Source organism: Ursus americanus, chromosome 19 (genome assembly GCF_024610735.1).
Source record: "Ursus americanus isolate L20-20 chromosome 19, mUrsAme1.1.p, whole genome shotgun sequence".
NCBI classification, from domain to species: Eukaryota; Metazoa; Chordata; class Mammalia; order Carnivora; family Ursidae; genus Ursus; species Ursus americanus.
The window spans coordinates 31,189,535-31,206,324 of NC_142145.1; the positions used below are offsets into that span (position 1 = coordinate 31,189,535).

The following is a 16,790-nucleotide window of genomic DNA, read 5'->3' on the forward strand; positions in this document are numbered from 1 at the left end:
AGCTCTAAAGAGGTATGAGAAACAAGAGTGTGTGATTGGTAGGGAATGGGGATAAAGAAGTCATCAGGGTTTTTTTCTGGGACACCTGGATGAATAAAGGGCCAATTACTGGGATAGTGTCTTGGTCTGCTTGGGGTGCTATAACAAAGTACCATAGACTAGGTAGCTTAGAAACAACAGAAATTTATTTCTCACAATTCTGGAGGCTGGAAATTCAAGATCAGGGAGCTAAAGTATGGTCAAGTTCTGGTGAGGGCCCTCTTACATATTGTAGACTGCCAGCTTCTCGTTATATTCTCACATGATGGAGAGCAGAGACTGGGGAAGCTAACTGCCTTAGACTCTTGAAAGTATACTAATCCTATTCACCAGGGCTCCCCATCATTACCTCATCTAATCTTAATCACCTCCTAAAGGCACCACATCCTTATATCATCACCTTGGGAAGTAGGGTTTCAATAAATGAATTTTGGGAAGACTCAAACATTCAGTCCATAACATATGGGGAGCAAAGAAGGAGGAGAATACAGTACTTTCTATTAAGCCCAAGTCAAGTTGAAGTGTCATGGAATATTTAAGTGGCTAGATTTAGTTGGAAGTTGGAGATATATATTATATCTCCAATCATATACATAATCCAATCATATATATAATCCAATCATATATATGATTGGATATGTGTGTGTGTATATATATATGTGTATATATATATATGTGTGTGTGTGTGTGTGTATATATATATATATAGTTGGATTTCAGAAGAGATATTTAGGTAGCAATAAGGCAATAATTGACTCAATGGGAGTAGAGTTGAGGTTATCTAGGAAAAAGACTCAGAATGAGAGGAGGAGAGGAAAAAGTCCTAAAGGATGTAACATACAAACAAGAAGCAGATGAATAAGGGAAATGGAGGAAACTGAGAAGTAGCAGCCAGAGAGACAGAGGGGAAGAAAATAAGAACAGTCTGAAGACATAGATGTCAAGGGGAGAAACACCCTTCAAGAGAAAAGGAGTTGTCAATAGTGTCAAATGCTTGAAAGAAGACAATAAAAATAAATCTATCGGATTTACTAAATATGAAAACACTGAAAAATTTTGTGAAAGCAATTGTTGTGGAGTCATTCAGTTCAATGCCATGTTGCTTTGCTTGGATGTGAATGGGATATTAGGCAAAAAGTAAGGGCAGCTGTATCAAGAAACTTGTCTGTGTTCAGTTATTACTCATTTCAATGCTAACAGTGGGTGCCTATAGATAAGAGGCTAAAGATAAAAGAGTGTGGAGGATTGAAGAAGGGTTATCTGAAGAGTTAACTTCTTCTGGAGGAAATTTCTCTTCTCTCTGCAGAAAAGAGATAAATATTTGGATATGTTATACCTAATAACCGACTAGCTTACATATTTTTTTAAAATTTACTTATTTATTTTAAAAGGGGAGGGGGAGAGAGAGAGAGAGAGAGAGAGCAAGCATGGGGAGGGGCAGAGGGAGAGAATCTCAAGGAGACTCCCCACTGAGTGTGAAGCCCAACATGGGGCTTGATCCCAAGACCCATGAAATCATGACCTGAGAAGAAACCAAGAGTCGGATGCTTAGGTGACTGAGCCACCCAGGTGCCCCTGACTAGCTTAAATATTAAAGCAGTATACTTACATGCTTGGTTTGGTTAGAAAGTGACCATTTCTTTGAAATGCTTCAATAACTCATTTCCATAGGACACACAACTGGAGGAACCACTGAATATCATGAAGAAAGTGTAAAGGCCAGTGGGTAGTTAAATACACACACATGCACACACACGCAGCAGATAAAATACTACTTGTATAAACAAATACACAGTAGACCCGTAATTCTATACATTTTTGAGCAGAGATGTAAGTGATGAGCATATGAACAGGTTAAGCGAATTTCCAGACACAGTACACTGCTGACCCTAATTTCAAGACAACCACTCTAATCAGTGCAAAAAATCCATTAACCTGGGTGTCTATCAACTTATACACATAGACAAAACATTCTGACAAACTGGGATTTTTGTTTGCAGTTGATAGGGTTGTTGTCCTGTAGACTCAAATGAAAAGATTCATTTTATAAAACCGTGACTTCTTCCCAACCCCCATCACATACATCCACACATTTTAATTTTTTTTTTATGTTGAAACTTTTGTAAAGGACCAATTTATCAACTTCTCAAGTAAGGATAGTGGAAGCCATAGGGAAAGAGAATGTCTTTTGTTTCTTGGCATAAGTACCCGTTTGAATTCACAACAGTATGTGAGCACGCTTATAGCATTTTCAATATAACATTAGAGTGTGAAAAAGAAAAGGCAGCGATCACCCTGAGAGAAATGCTATTGAGAATAACTGAAAAAAAGTCATCTTCTTCATGGTAAGATTCACAAAGTAATTCCATGGCAGAAAAGTCAAGGTAAATATTTACTCCAACTTTCTTAGAACCTGCAGGAAGCTAAAACCTTCAGTGTTTCTATTTTAATATTTATCTCATGCTTTCGTAAATTAGTTTCATGACCATCATTTCCCAAAGGGTCACTATTTGAGGAAATTGCTGCATGGGGACCATTCTCTGATGATGATATGGAATCATCATCAATTTTTTTCAATAAGGAAAAAAAAAATCCCCATCAGCCCTTTGGCATAGAAAAATATCCAGCTTTTCTCTATACATCCTGGTTCCCTCACCCAGTGGTTGGCTCACCCATATCACATGGGAAAAATACATACTGTTTAGCTATTTAGTTTGTGAAAGAATTAGAAGGTAATCCCTGAGAGGAAAATTTCAGAATTCAGGACAGTGGCTAAACCACCAAAGGAGTAAACTTGAATATTGCAAAGTGTTGTGATTTTTTTTCAGGATCAAATGGCACAAAATTCCTGTGTGTATTTGATTTCTCCTTCATGCAAGGATAAAAGAAACTCTGTGATTTAAAAAACAAAAACAAACAAACAAACAAAAAACCCTTTGTATCTCATCTGCCATCATGTTCAGCTCCATGAACTATATCTGAATCTATTATAATAGAATCTGAACATAAGTAGTCATTGTTTATTCTCAGTTTATTCAAGGGTCCAAAATTGTCAATCATTTATCAATCTAGAATTCAAACAATGAGTTTATTTTGTATTAAATCAAGTATCTCTGGTGTGTATGTGGTGGTGTGTGAGCATATGAAGAATATACTTTTCACCTTAAGTAAAATTCTTAAATCGATGCAGTTAGATATTAGCCATATTTTTGGAAACAAATAAATAGAGCAGGAAAACTGAGTAAAGATGTCATAGCCTCTTCTATGCTAGGAATCACAGGAGATAGTGGAGAAAAGGATTCACAGAGACAGGTATAAGGCAGTTACCAAAAGATTTAAGAATAAATTTTGATACATTGTTTATCTGGATTATAGTTCGTTACATCATGGATTTGAGGAGAAAGTTTAGGATTACAGGTTAGATAAGATTGGGATTTGAATAGTGCCTTCACCTCTTAATTTTGTAATCTTGAGCAAGTTACTTTATCTCAAAGAACCATAGTTTTCTTATCAATAAAATTGAAATGATAATATCTACCTTATTGAGTTGCCAAAAAGGTCAAATAAAAGAAAGCCTGTGAAAATCCTTTTTAAATTATAAGAAGTTATACAAATATTAGGAATATTATGAATTGAAAAATCTCCAAATAGATAAAATCTTAAAGATTCTTCCCACATTTTATTTATCAAAGAGATATATGAATGGCTCAATTGCCCAATCACCTTATTGGCAGAAAGTCTAGTGTCTCCCTGTTGACTATCAGCAACACCCAAGGGGGACACACAGTCCTAAGAGGAGGCTGTGTATGGTGTTCACTTTATAATTGGGAGAAGGCCAGAATCTGATCAGTCCACTACTGCCAGAATTTATTGCTGTGATATGGTATTGCTGTTAAAAAGCAGGAGCACGCTGTCTTCCAGCTTATGCTGGGCCACTACAGATATTCCGGTCAAGTTGCCATGGCTTTGCAGAGAAGATGATCCTATTCATGTTCAGCCAAGTGCTCTGCATTGACTTAAGCTCTTAGAAAGTTCTAATATTTTCTTTTTTTAAAAAAAATTAAGTTCAATTAGCCAACATATAGTGCATCACAATATTAGTTTTGATGTAGCATTCAATGTAATATTTTCTTTACATTGTTTACATTTCCATTTCTGTATCTTTTAGGACACAGGCAGGCCCTAGGGACTCCATTCACTTCAGGTCCAGTATGAACATCAGAAACCCATTAATAGTCATCCTTTTTCCTGCCTTTCAATTCATGTTCTCAAGAAGAGCAAGATTTTCTTATAAATTCCTTGTTCTATGTATGTACTCCTTTGTCCTTCTATAGGAAGCTAACCTAAATGAATTTGAACTTGCAGTAATTTACTTTTCTAAGAATGTCTTCTAAAATCATTCCAATAAATTCCATACCTACCTTTCAGGGAGAGCCACTTTTAGCCATGTCCAGATTTTCTGCCACCTCCTTCATTTGAGGAAACAAAGACAAAATGAAACTCTTACATTTAATTTTACCCCTCCAGTAGGCTATCTAGTCAACAGAGTTTGCTATAGATCAGTAATTTTGAGGACCCCATGTATTAATTGGTCAATGCAAGATTCTATAACAAACAAACCCTAGAATTTCGGCAGCTTAACACAATAGACACTTATTTCTTTCTCACATAACTGTCCAAGGTGGCTCCAGCATCCAATGGGCCTTTGTTTTCTGCCAATGAATTAGGGCAGAGAAAACATATTGGCTATTTAACTTGCTTCAGAATTTATATCATCTATAGGTGTACATATTTTATTGATAAAAACTAATCAACCCCTCCTCAATCCATGAGGTAGGAGTGAGGGGACCAGGAAATGTAGTCCTTGGCTAGATAATTGGTAACTAGCAATAACACAATAACATAAAAGGGAAAAATGAGACTTTGGTAGACAGCAAAGTATCTCTGCCACATGATTTTTATGCTACTACCCTCTGAGCTCTTTAAATTCTGTTCCAACGTAGGGGTGCCTGGGTAGCAGTCAGTTAAGCATCCAACTCTTGATTTCAGCTCAGGTCATAATCTCAGGGTCATGAAATTGAGTGCTGTGTTAGGCTCTGCACTGAGCATATAGAGCCTGCTTAAGATTCTCTCTGTCCATCACTCTCTGCCCCCCCCCTAAAAAATAGCAAATTAGGTTCCAGTGTAAAGCCAGCACTCACCCTCATAACTCATCTGTTCTCCTGTGTTGATGTTCCAGGAGTCAAACCCCCGATTCCAAATTTGGCTGATAGAAGTTAACTCTGAATAATGTGGCTTGAAGGGGACCCAACCTCATGTAAGATTTAAAGGGAACTTGGCATTTGAATTTTGAATTTTAGGCTGTTTAACCCATGAAGGAAGGCATAACTAAAAGGCTGAAAGTCAGAGAGAAATTGAGCAACACTGATGGCCACCAACAATTCACATGTTCCAATTATGTGAGAAACAGTGAAAGGTATCACAACTATTTTCAGTGAAATTTATTTAAACTACATGTATTTATTGAGATAACTAATTAGAGCTTGACAGGTTGTAGACTTTTAGGTAATCATATTCACTATAAAGTTGTGCACCTAAATTTCAAAATCCATTATGAGTTTTTCCCCTCAGTTTGTAATAGAAAGACAAGCCATGTATAGACTCTGACAGAATTAAATGGAAGAGTGCAGATAGTAAACAAAGGGCATTTTTGTCTTCCGATGCTTACAGTGCAATTCTCATTTTGTTAAATAGCTGAGCTATAACTCTTCTAAAGTCACCTGATACAATTTGACCTTTTTCTTTGTATGCATTCCTCAATCTTTCCAGGTTTCTGGTCACCGTGATACCTATTTCCTCCGCTGTGCCTTCTCTTCTCCTGCCTCTTGGCATAACTGACTCTTCTCATCCTTCAAGAGTCTCAACTTTGCTTTCCCTGATCCCACAATCTAAAGTCACATTCCCCCAACACCACCATTTCTCTAGAACTTTCCATCAGTGGCATTCTATTTGTTTCCTCTTTGCATTTATAAAAACATCTGAAATTATTGTGTAATCATAAATCTCTGGTTATATATTCACATTTTCAGTTGTTCTACAAATGTAGCTTTCTGCTTTCTTTTTCTAAAACCAAACTGAATTCGTGTTAAGGAAGTTCTAGGTCACATTTCACTAGGTGACAGAAACTTTATCTCAGTACATTACGGACATCCCTACCTTCCCCTCCAACACCAGTTTCTGAATTTTAGAGGTTCACCTAATGCCTCTGAATAGGTGGTAAGGTGTGGTGTGGTGGGCGGGGGTGGAGAAGGAATCTGGTGATTTGTTCTTTTCTGTGAACCTAAGTGAACTTTGAGCTTCAGGATCCTATCCATGGCCTTGTATCCAGTTTTGCATTCTTTCTATTAAAAAGAACCCCTCGCCCCCAGTTGTGTAAGCTTTAGGTCCCACAGAATCTAAATCTGTGCCTGATAATACCTTTAGAAAGGCCATAGAACTAAATGCTGTATTTTCACTAGTTCATCCATCCGTGCAAGTATCATTTTCACTTGGGGAGCTTCAAATTAAGAGGAATAGGGACAAATTGCTTGCTCTGATATCTCTGTCATTGGAGGGATCTTTGACACTTCTACCACATTTATGCCAAAAAAAAGAGGTCTGGGGGTGCCTAGGTGGCGCAATCGTTAAGCGTCTGCCTTCGGCTCAGGGCGTGATCCCAGCATTCTGGGATCGAGCCCCACATCAGGCTCCTCTGCTAAGAACCTGTTTCTTCCTCTCCCACTCCCCCTGCTTGTGTTCCCTGTCTTGCTGACTGTCTCTGTCAAATAAATAAATAAAATCTTAAAAAAAAAAAAAAAAAAAGTCTGTGTGGCCACAATGGCTGTATTTAAAAGGCTGATTAATTCTCATGCAAGAGTGAAATACAGTATATTTTGGTAACTCCAAAAGAAGAAATTAGAGAAAGGAACAAGAAATAAAGCAGGTTTATTGGGGACCAAATATATGCCAAGCACTTTACATTTTCTCATTATTTCTTATGGACAGAGAAATGCATAATACATATTATTCACATCTCTTTCCAGAATAGAAAACTTCAGGAAGGATTGAATTTCCTTCCCAAAGTCACTTATCTAGTAAGTGGCCAAATAGATGCATTCACTTCTGTATGGCTCCCAGTTCTTTACAGATACAATAATCACCCTGTGGAATATGTCTCTGGTAGTATGATGTGCTTAAGACCAGCACTGCTATGTAGTATGAACATTACATTTATGTTTTTAATAATAAAATAATGATATTCCTTAAATGTATGTGAATTGTGTATTTTACACTTATTTTTGAGATATCCTATATATTTTGACCACAGCAACCAAACAAATAGACAAATGAAATGGAAACACAAATAAGTGTATGCACATAAGTTACCTTTTGTATGAGAGACCTGGAGGAGAAACTGTGTACACTACGGTGACACCTGCGGCCATAAGAGAAGCATTCCAAAGGAAGATAGACAAACTCAGACTGGACTGTAGAATGTGGAGAGGGACGGCAGGGGTGGGAATCTTACGGTTAGAGAAGAAAAAGCTGCTTTGGAAAGAGGGATAGAGGGAGCAATATAAAAAACAAACTCACAATGGAAGGAATCAAAATAAAATAAAACAAAGCTCTTCCATTATTTTCAGTCCCGTAAGGAGCATGCAAAACAACAACTTGCTGTCAGAATGAAACTCTGAGTGTTCCCATCAGAACTAAGTTACATTAAACAGGAGCAGCTCTTGTGGTATTATCTGCTGTCATTTCTTGGTAAATCCGTGTCATTAGCATTGATTTCTCAAGGAGAGATTAAAAGAGGTTTAGTTAGGAGAGTAAGGCAGGAGTGGATATTATCCAAGCCAAAGCAGCTCTGGGTCTCAAAGATGACATTTTCCTCTCTGCTTCATTAACTTGCAGAGCTTGTTGAGCTTTGGCTGTTTCTAATTAATTCTTTTACTGGCTTTTTTGAATGTGTATCATCGCTGGCAAACCATATAAAATGAAGAAATCTCTCTAAGGTTTTACCCTTTTAATTATTATTTTTATTGCTTAAATGAAGCTCCAGAATTGCAAATGTTGACATTTTGGTTTATTCTAGTCATTAGAGTTTTCAAAAGGGGGAAAAAAGAAAAAAAAGAAAGAGGAGGAGGAAAAGTGTAAGGAGGAAAGGTGGTATTGACTGGAGGAAACAAGGGGAGGTTGGTTCTTAACTGTGGAGATGAACACTGAGAAGGGAAAAACAAACAGGTTTGTCAGAAGTGACCTCCATGATGGTTTTGCCCTTTTACAAAAGAGCAGGAAATGAAATATCATTAGAGGTAATTCCTTGTGGTCTCTTACACCAGCCACTACTCAGGTTACACAGGGCTCCTTGTTGCCCCTGCCATTGCTTTTATTCATGCAAGTAGTTCCTAGCAAATGTGGTACACTGTTTTTTGTGTGTATCTATTTGTCTCCTTATGGATATAAGAAATAAGAATAACTTTGGGAAAAATAAATTTCAATCAAAACAAATTATTAACAAGGAAATTTGTTTAGGTGATTCCGAGAGCAGTCTCTTAGAAAAGCCAGCTCTGGCAGGCCTCATAAGTCAGTTTCAACCAATATTAATTGACTATCTATGTAAAAAATATTATGTTGGCCATGAGTATTTATGTCGGGGGATGTTTATAGGTGGAGTGTTATAAAGAAATTTGGAGAAATCTACCTTTTAGTATTTTATATCGAGTTATAAGATAAGACATGTTCAGATAAAAACATAACACATGCTATTACCAGTAGTTTCCTTCCCATACATTGAAAGGAAGTTTGATTTACAAGTCCATTTTTGAAGTGGGAGGCATTTTTCCTGTAGAATTGTGTTTTAGACATGGTGTTTTAGCTCCCAAGCCACTCACAAAACCCTATTTAAGTCATAATGTAGCTGAACTACAGTAATGTCCTAATAACACTGTGGAAACTAAATACAAAGTGTAGCAATGTTTCTGTGGGATAATGCATTCAGAATTTAAATTTGCATCTCTAAGAATGGGCCTCTGCCTGCTGTGGTGAGTAGGAAGTTATCTTAACTCCACGTCCTTCTGGCCCCTTTCATTTCTACTCAGAGCTTCAGCAGGGCAGGGCCTGGAGATGTGTAGAAGTAGGTACTGAGGCACAGTAGGGAAGTATCAGAGCATGATGATGATGAGTTTTGAGAAACTGAGAACTTCTGGTCTGTATTAATCCCTGGGGACATGGTTTGGCCTGGCCAGTCGCTGGTTACAAAGTTGTTTTTCATTTAGGTACCCTAAGAAGAGGATGGGATTCTCTTCTCTCCCTCCCCCAGGACTTGGCCTCACAACTTTTCTCTCCTTTTAGCATATCCCTGAAAAGATTGCAGACTTCTTTTAAGAATTTTTAAGATTTGTTTGCTTTTTTTTAAACTGCTTATTTGAAGGCAAGGAAGATATAGAAAAAAAGGCTCTTTACTTTTCTACTTCCATACCCATCTCCTCTTCCCTCAGTGTATTTTCTCATGTTGTAGCTTAAACCCTAGACAAAATGCCAAAATATATGCAGAATAATTTATGTTTCAAAGAACAAACAGAACCAGTCATGCCATTCCTATCCAGGAAATGAGAGAATTGAGAGGATAACACACTAATATTAAAAATAATAATAATAAATAATAATAATAATAATAATAGCTCATATTTATTGATTACATACTATGTGCCACGTGGTATCTTAAATAATTTGCATATATTAACTCATTTAATATTCAAAATAATTCTAAACGGTAAGTACAATTCTTAACCCTTGTGTACAGATGAGAAAACTAAGGCACTGTCCAAGCACAGAGCTTCACAGGTGATGAGGTGATGACAGTTGCTTCAAAAGGAATGAGGCCCCAGAATGCTGCTGAGAAGACCATTGTTGAGACCAGGGTACCCCGAAGCCACGGGACTAAGAAAGGCCTGGTTCAGGGGATGTTGTTTCCCTCCAGCCTCCCTTTGGTCCTAATAGCCACCACAGTTAGTTTAGTCCCTACAAGCCTGAACTGACTCTAGAATCTAGCAAGGTGTAAGACAGAGGGATACATTTTGAAATACCACCTCAGGTATATAAGAAAATATCTTTTTTCTTATTTTTCTTTAATTCAACTTCATTTCTAAATACGATTCCCCATTCCAGCAGGTTTGGGAAAATTTAGTTTAGGTATTCTTGAAATGTCCCTTGTGTAGTATAGGAGTCTAAGGTCTGATGTGTAGGTTGAAGGTTTGAAGAGATGCTGACATCCCATCATTTATCTATATAGATTACCTCAGAGACATCCACTATTCCTGGGTATATAATCTCTTCAGGTTCTATGTTGCCTCAATCCATGTTTGGGACTTAGGAATTTTGAATACGTCTGAGAACACTGTGCCTGTAGCCCACACATTCTCTTGCCTTTTTAATTGGAGAGTCTTTCCATGAACCAGCAATGCTGCCTGGATTCAAGGACCATAACCTCATTGCTCTGGGACCTCCAGAACTTTCTTTCCCCACTTCCAAATCAGCTTGGAAAAACTTTCTATTCTGGGGAAGGATTCGCTTTTCACATTCATTCTTAGTGCTTCTTTCAGACATACCCTTACATCACTTGATCTTTGGAAACAGTCTACCTTCTCTGAAGGATTTAACCTTTCTTTTTTTCTTTTTTAAAGATTTTATTTACTCATTTGACAGAGAGAGAGCACAAATATGCAGAGCGGCAGGCAGAGGGAGAGGGAGAAGCAGGCTCTCCGCTGAGCAGGGAGCCCAATGCGGGACTCGATCCTAGGACCCTGAGATCATGACTGGAGCTGAAGGCAGACGCTTAACCGGCTGAGCCACCCAGGTGCCCCAGGATTTAACCTTTCAAGAAAACAAAAACAAAAACAAAAAAACCCAAAAACAACAACAACAAAAAAAATAGAAACAGCTGTAAGCTATCTTAAGCCATTCACTCTGAGCATGATAACAATAGAATCAGAGAAGTAGTTTAATGGAGGGAGGGGGGAAAGTAAGGAATGTGGAAGACAAATAAAAGATAATGTTTTCTTAATATTTCAAAATGTTTTCAATCATAGCAAGAATAAGGAGGGATTCCCAGGCAGAGGTAAAAAGGGAAAAGAAAGATGCAAGCCAATCTCTCTTTGTGTGGCAGCAGCCAGTGGGTAATGGGGATTTTTGCAGTCATAATTTCTATTAGGGAGGCATAGGCCATCCCTAGCCATTAGATAAAGGATGACTGGAATGGAAAAATTGGATGATGGAATTATTGAGGAAGGACATGGGGCTTTTGCTGAGTTTCATAAGAAGAGTAGGATTCAGGAAGGCAGGAACATGAATGAAGCCACATTAGGTAGAAAACTACCTAGTTAAATAAAAACACTTGCAGCTACAAGCATGTAGTTTGGGTAGGGTCAAGAACAGCCCATCATGAAGGAAAGCAGAGTCAGACTAGCATTCAGCAAGCATGAAGCTCAGACTCACGTACCTGTCCTTGCTATGCCACAAACTGGCCATGAGACCTTTTGCATGGAGGTCAGGTTTCTCCTGGAGAGCAAGGAAGTTGTATTCTTCTATCCATTTGCTTCCTTCTACTTCTGCAGTTCTGATGTGCCACTGAAAAATTTGACCCACTACCCAGATATTGGGCGTGGAAGTTGTCAGTCAGTCTGTTTAACTGGGAATTGTGACATGAGCATATTGTGTGCTCCCTTCCCTCAAGGAATTTATAACTTCAAGGTAAAAATTACTGCTAAATGTAAACACTCAACAAAGCAAAATATTGTTTTCTTTGCTTTCCTGGCCTAATTTCAAATGTCACCCTTCCCTTCTTTTATTCCTTGCATAAGCCATAAAACTTAGTTTTTAGACTGCACCTCTCTCATTGTGCCTCTTTCCAGTCTCTGTGAAATTAGTCCCAGTGAGACCATGGCCATGAGTACAAGTGTGCAGATGACCCAGTGAAGAGCTGGTATAGCTCATGTGGCTGTACTAATGAACCAATTCTATAAGCACAGAGGTACCGGCATAGAATGTTGTGTTTCCACACAGCGAAAATTAATTTTCCAGGGTTACAGAATGGCCCAATTCTAAAATGTTTACTTTCACTTTCTTCAGATGCTGGGGTCCATTGTTTAGCTCCCTCTTAATAAAACTCAAGAGTTCTAGGCTTCAAACCGTGTCTGCCTTTTCTTTGAAATTTCATAGAGTTTCCTTCAAGAATGTATATCTTTAAAAAGAGACCTTTCCTGTAAATTGTTTTTCAAAAAAAATTAAAAAAGTGACTGTGTGGAGTTCAGCAAGACGGGAGGATTTTTTAGCATCCGTCAAAATGATTCCTTTCCAAAATATCTTAAGATTCAGTTTAATTATTTTCCCTTAGTGTATTTTTATTTATTTATTTTTACCTTCATTGGGGAACAGAGGAGAATTAGAAAAGAGGATGAGTCTGTTTGCACTTGGATTTGTCCTTACATAACCATCAGGTGTTCTGGCAAATGATGATACCGAGTTTGAAGGAATGCTGGAAAGCAGTCATCCGGAAGAAAATAAATTGAAGATTAAAAAATGTCTGGTTTTTTGCCATAGTGGTTTTTGAGTCAAATGCCTTTGACTTTCATGAAGATCATAATGAATAAATACAGAAATGATTCAGTGTTTATGAGTGTTTTGAGTTTTGGAGGAAGGAGGCAGAGAGGTGACAGAGCGGGTGGCATTTACTGGTGAATAAAACTTCTTCCAGGCAGGTGGCTAAATCTTGACAAACTGCCAAAGCACTTAACAGCAGCCACTGTTGCTCAAGGCGCTCTTCCATGCTTTTAATTTTTTCCAGACTGAAATACCTTGAGCAAAAGAAGCTGCCAACAACTGCCATCGAGGGAGGGTTGTATAAATGACAGAAAAAGAGGTTGAGTAAGTGTCTGAGCCAGGTGAGGCAATAGGTGGGCCTTCTGGTGATGGAGAAACGGCAAGAACAAGGTGAATGGGGGTAGCTGCAGGAATGTGAGTGTCTCAGGAAACCATGGAATCTGCTCTTTAATCTTCATAGAGGACATAGCAAAATCCTAGTAGTCTTGGGAATAGGGATCATGCCTGTTAGCCCACTGGTGTGATGCCAGTGTCAAGCATGGTGTTATAAATGTTGAATATTAATTGAAAAGATGGACTAGAATCCATTAGAGACTGGAAGGGCACAAGTCAGCTGAATTATATTGGGTAATAAGCTGTGAGTAGTTCCAGTTTGTCTTGAAAACTGGAGCACAGGCCTGGTTCTGGTTCTACCTTGACTGTATCTGACCATGTGACTTTGCACATCCTTTGCATTCTCCAGACCTTAATATCTTCATCTGTTAAAAAACAACAACAAGGGGCGCCTGGGTGGCACAGCGGTTAAGCGTCTGCCTTCGGCTCAGGGCGTGATCCCGGCGCTACGGGATCGAGCCCCACATCAGGCTCCTCCGCTATGAGCCTGCTTCTTCCTCTCCCACTCCCCCTGCTTGTGTTCCCTCTCTCGCTGGCTGTCTCTATCTCTGTCAAATAAATAAATAAAATCTTTAAACAACAACAACAACAACAAAATAACAACAAAGAATGATTGAATCATGTTTAATGATTAATCGTAACTTGTAGGTCTGATACTGTATTACTATTTTTTTCTAAGAGAGACTTTCAAATGGCAAATGCTCAGGGAGGGAAGGCAGAAGGAGTGTGTTAAAATGTGATTAAAAATAATACATAAATGCAATAATTGAAATTGGAAATTCGAGCGTCAGTGAGGTTGCTTGTCCACAGGGGAAGTGAGCTATTATAAAACATATCCCTGACTATTCATTAACATTAACATGATTGAGAATTTATTTTTAAACTCAAGCAGTATATGATTTTGCCTGTAAATGTGCCTTGACGAAATGAGAGCCTCAAGGAGGAACAGGTTTGAGAAAGCATGATAGCTTTGGGTGAGTTTAGTTGGTCTTACAGCTTTATGTGTTGTTTGTTTAGTATCTGTAAGATCACTTGTCAGAAATAGAATTCCCCTAAGTCTCTCTCCTCCTTCCCACTTTATCTGCCCACTCAGGAGGCTTATGCGCATCAGGCACATATCCTCATAGACTAAGTAAAATTTGAGTACATAACTTGGAACAGAGATTTAGTCAAAATGAAATAGTCAGTTTCTTATTTTGTGGCACTGATTGTGGAGGGAAGATGAAACTTAAGTCCACCACAGTGGTGTGGCTTTAGATTTTCTAGGAAAGGGTCCACTTAGAATATTTTTTGTTTACCTTCTCAAAGGGACTACTTTACCGTGGGGCAAATATTTTCTTCCCAATGTCGCATTCCAATAGCTCATATTCATACTGGAGTGTAAGTAAAGGATAGCCAAGTATTATCTGAGGTCAATTTGAAGAGAGGTGGTAAAGCAGTCGGTGCTACCATAAATGTATATATGTTTGAAGCAGACGCATCATCACTGTAATTTTGTCACAAGTTTGTTCTAAACTATAAAAGCTCAAGTAGGAATTATACAGATAATGTACTTTTTTATTTTATTTCATTTCATTTCATTTTAGTTTTGTTTACTTTACTTTTTTATGTTATTTAGAAGTATTTACATAGAACCCTAACAGGAAATACAGACTGACAGTATGATAGACTAGAAAAAGCACTGTTCCTGGAATTACAAGATTTAAATCCTAAACTTCTGGCCTTGAGCAACTCAATATCTCTGAGCTTCTGTTTTGCTTTTGTTTTTTATTTTGGGTTTTTTTGTTTATTTCAATGTATAAAGCAAGGGGAGCTATGACAATGCTCTCTGTGGACCCTTTTAATACTAAATTTTTCAACTGCCTATAATTAAGAATTAAATTGTATGGTACAACATTTTAGATTCAAAAGAGGCATCATCCCATATATACAGGATGCATACGCATAGGCACAATGGAACATCTAATTTGAGAATGTAGAAGATGGGGTTGCATAGGAAGGGTTGGTTCAATCTTTGGAGAGCCCTGAATCTTGGGGTAGGAATTCTGAGTTGGTGTATTTAATTTCATCCTCAACCAGTTAGCCTACAGTGGACTTGCTGGTGAAGTAAAATCTGAAAGAATAGAGAAAGTATAAATTATTTTACCAGTCTTTCATACCACTCCCTAAGGTAGCACTCTATTATAATTTCTGCCTTACAGATTAAAAATTGTGAGGATCTTTTCCCAATATCTCAAAGAAGTTAAGCGGTATAGTCAGAACTTTAAACCAAATCTCACAATCAGACCTTTGAAGCTAAAATAGCCTTATAAGTCATTTAGTTTAAGAGTCCAAGTACAGTGCTACTTTGACAAAACATGGTTCATAAATCTTTTGCTTAAAATAAAAATAAAAGCAGACTTAGCAGAGCTATTTTGCAACTATATAACTAAAATTTTCCTTTTCAAAATACCTATTTTTGTTTGCCTAACATAACCTAAATAGGGCATTCTCTAGACAAGTAATAATACTTTTAAAATTTGTCATTTTTGACCTCCCTCCTGTGCTTCTTCAACCATTGTCTCTCTTCCTGACCTGTCCTCTTTTTAATTGATGAATTGTTTGTCTGGTGCTATTGCCGCGACACCGCCTGCGGAGCCGCAGCGTTGATTCGGTAGAAGGACAAGGCACAGACAGGTTAGCTTTCGAAAGAGAGCATGGGTGCAGGGGACAATGGCCAGGCGCGCCACCGCCAAGAGTGAGATCGCCCCGAACAGCTGCAACCTCACGTATTTATTGGCAATAAACAATCAAAGACAATCAAGGGGATGATCCGTATTACATCCTAGTGAATAATAGTACATCACAGGGAAGGTCACGGGATTAGATTATATAACGTTCAGCAAGTGAGGCCTATTCTTAAACATGTTACTATGGACTCCACGGGCTGTTGTCAAGAGCAATCAAGTTTCGGTTGGGGCAGTGTTATGCCCTGTAGCAGACCAGGCGTTCCTGGCCGCTTGTTATCTGAGGACGGTGGTCCACCCTGAGCGAGCCGGGTGTTCCCTGCTGCTGGGTAAACTGGGTGTTCCCGGCCCTGTGTTCTGATGTTTATGTTAAAGCCCGCAAGGTCACAAACATGTTTTCCTATTATATCTTTAGCATAAGCTCTCGGCCAGGGGCTGCTGCATGCTATGCTCCCATATTTGTTCATATGGTGGAGCCGAAGTAAGACAATATGAATAAATACTCCTAAGAATGTTCATCTCAATACAGTCTCTTTGACCTTATAACATTCTTATATTCATTTAAACAGGTGTTTATTATATTATTTCTAAGCTATTTCAGTGTTCTATTAAAGAGAATATACAATAGTGCTTACCTTCACAAAATTTACAGTTCAGTTTGGGAACTGCTTTTGGTAAGAAAGGATAAATAACAATATACAAAAAAAATTGTAGCAGAATAAATGTCACGTTCCCTGGAATCTGGATAGCCTCTGACTGTTTGACCAAAAGAATGTAGTGGAAGTGACACTGCCGGTTTTGGGGCATGGGTTTTAAGAGACTGGAAGCTTATATTTCTTATCTCTTTAAATACTTGAATTTGAAACCTAACCAACATTCTATGAGGAAGCCTAATTAGTCTCACTGATAGGCTCATGTAGAAAGGAACTAAGACTCCCAACTGAAAGGTTCAACTGATCACCAGTTTGCCAACCATGTGAGTAAACCATCTTGGAA

The 16,790-nt window shown here is 38.2% G+C and overlaps 1 protein-coding gene across 2 annotated transcripts in view; it reads left to right on the plus strand.

The window, feature by feature from the left end:
• The window catches only part of LOC148108484 (uncharacterized), an 895,742-nt gene that overhangs the window by 311,930 nt on the left and 567,022 nt on the right, over positions 1-16,790 (plus strand). The window lies entirely within an intron of this gene.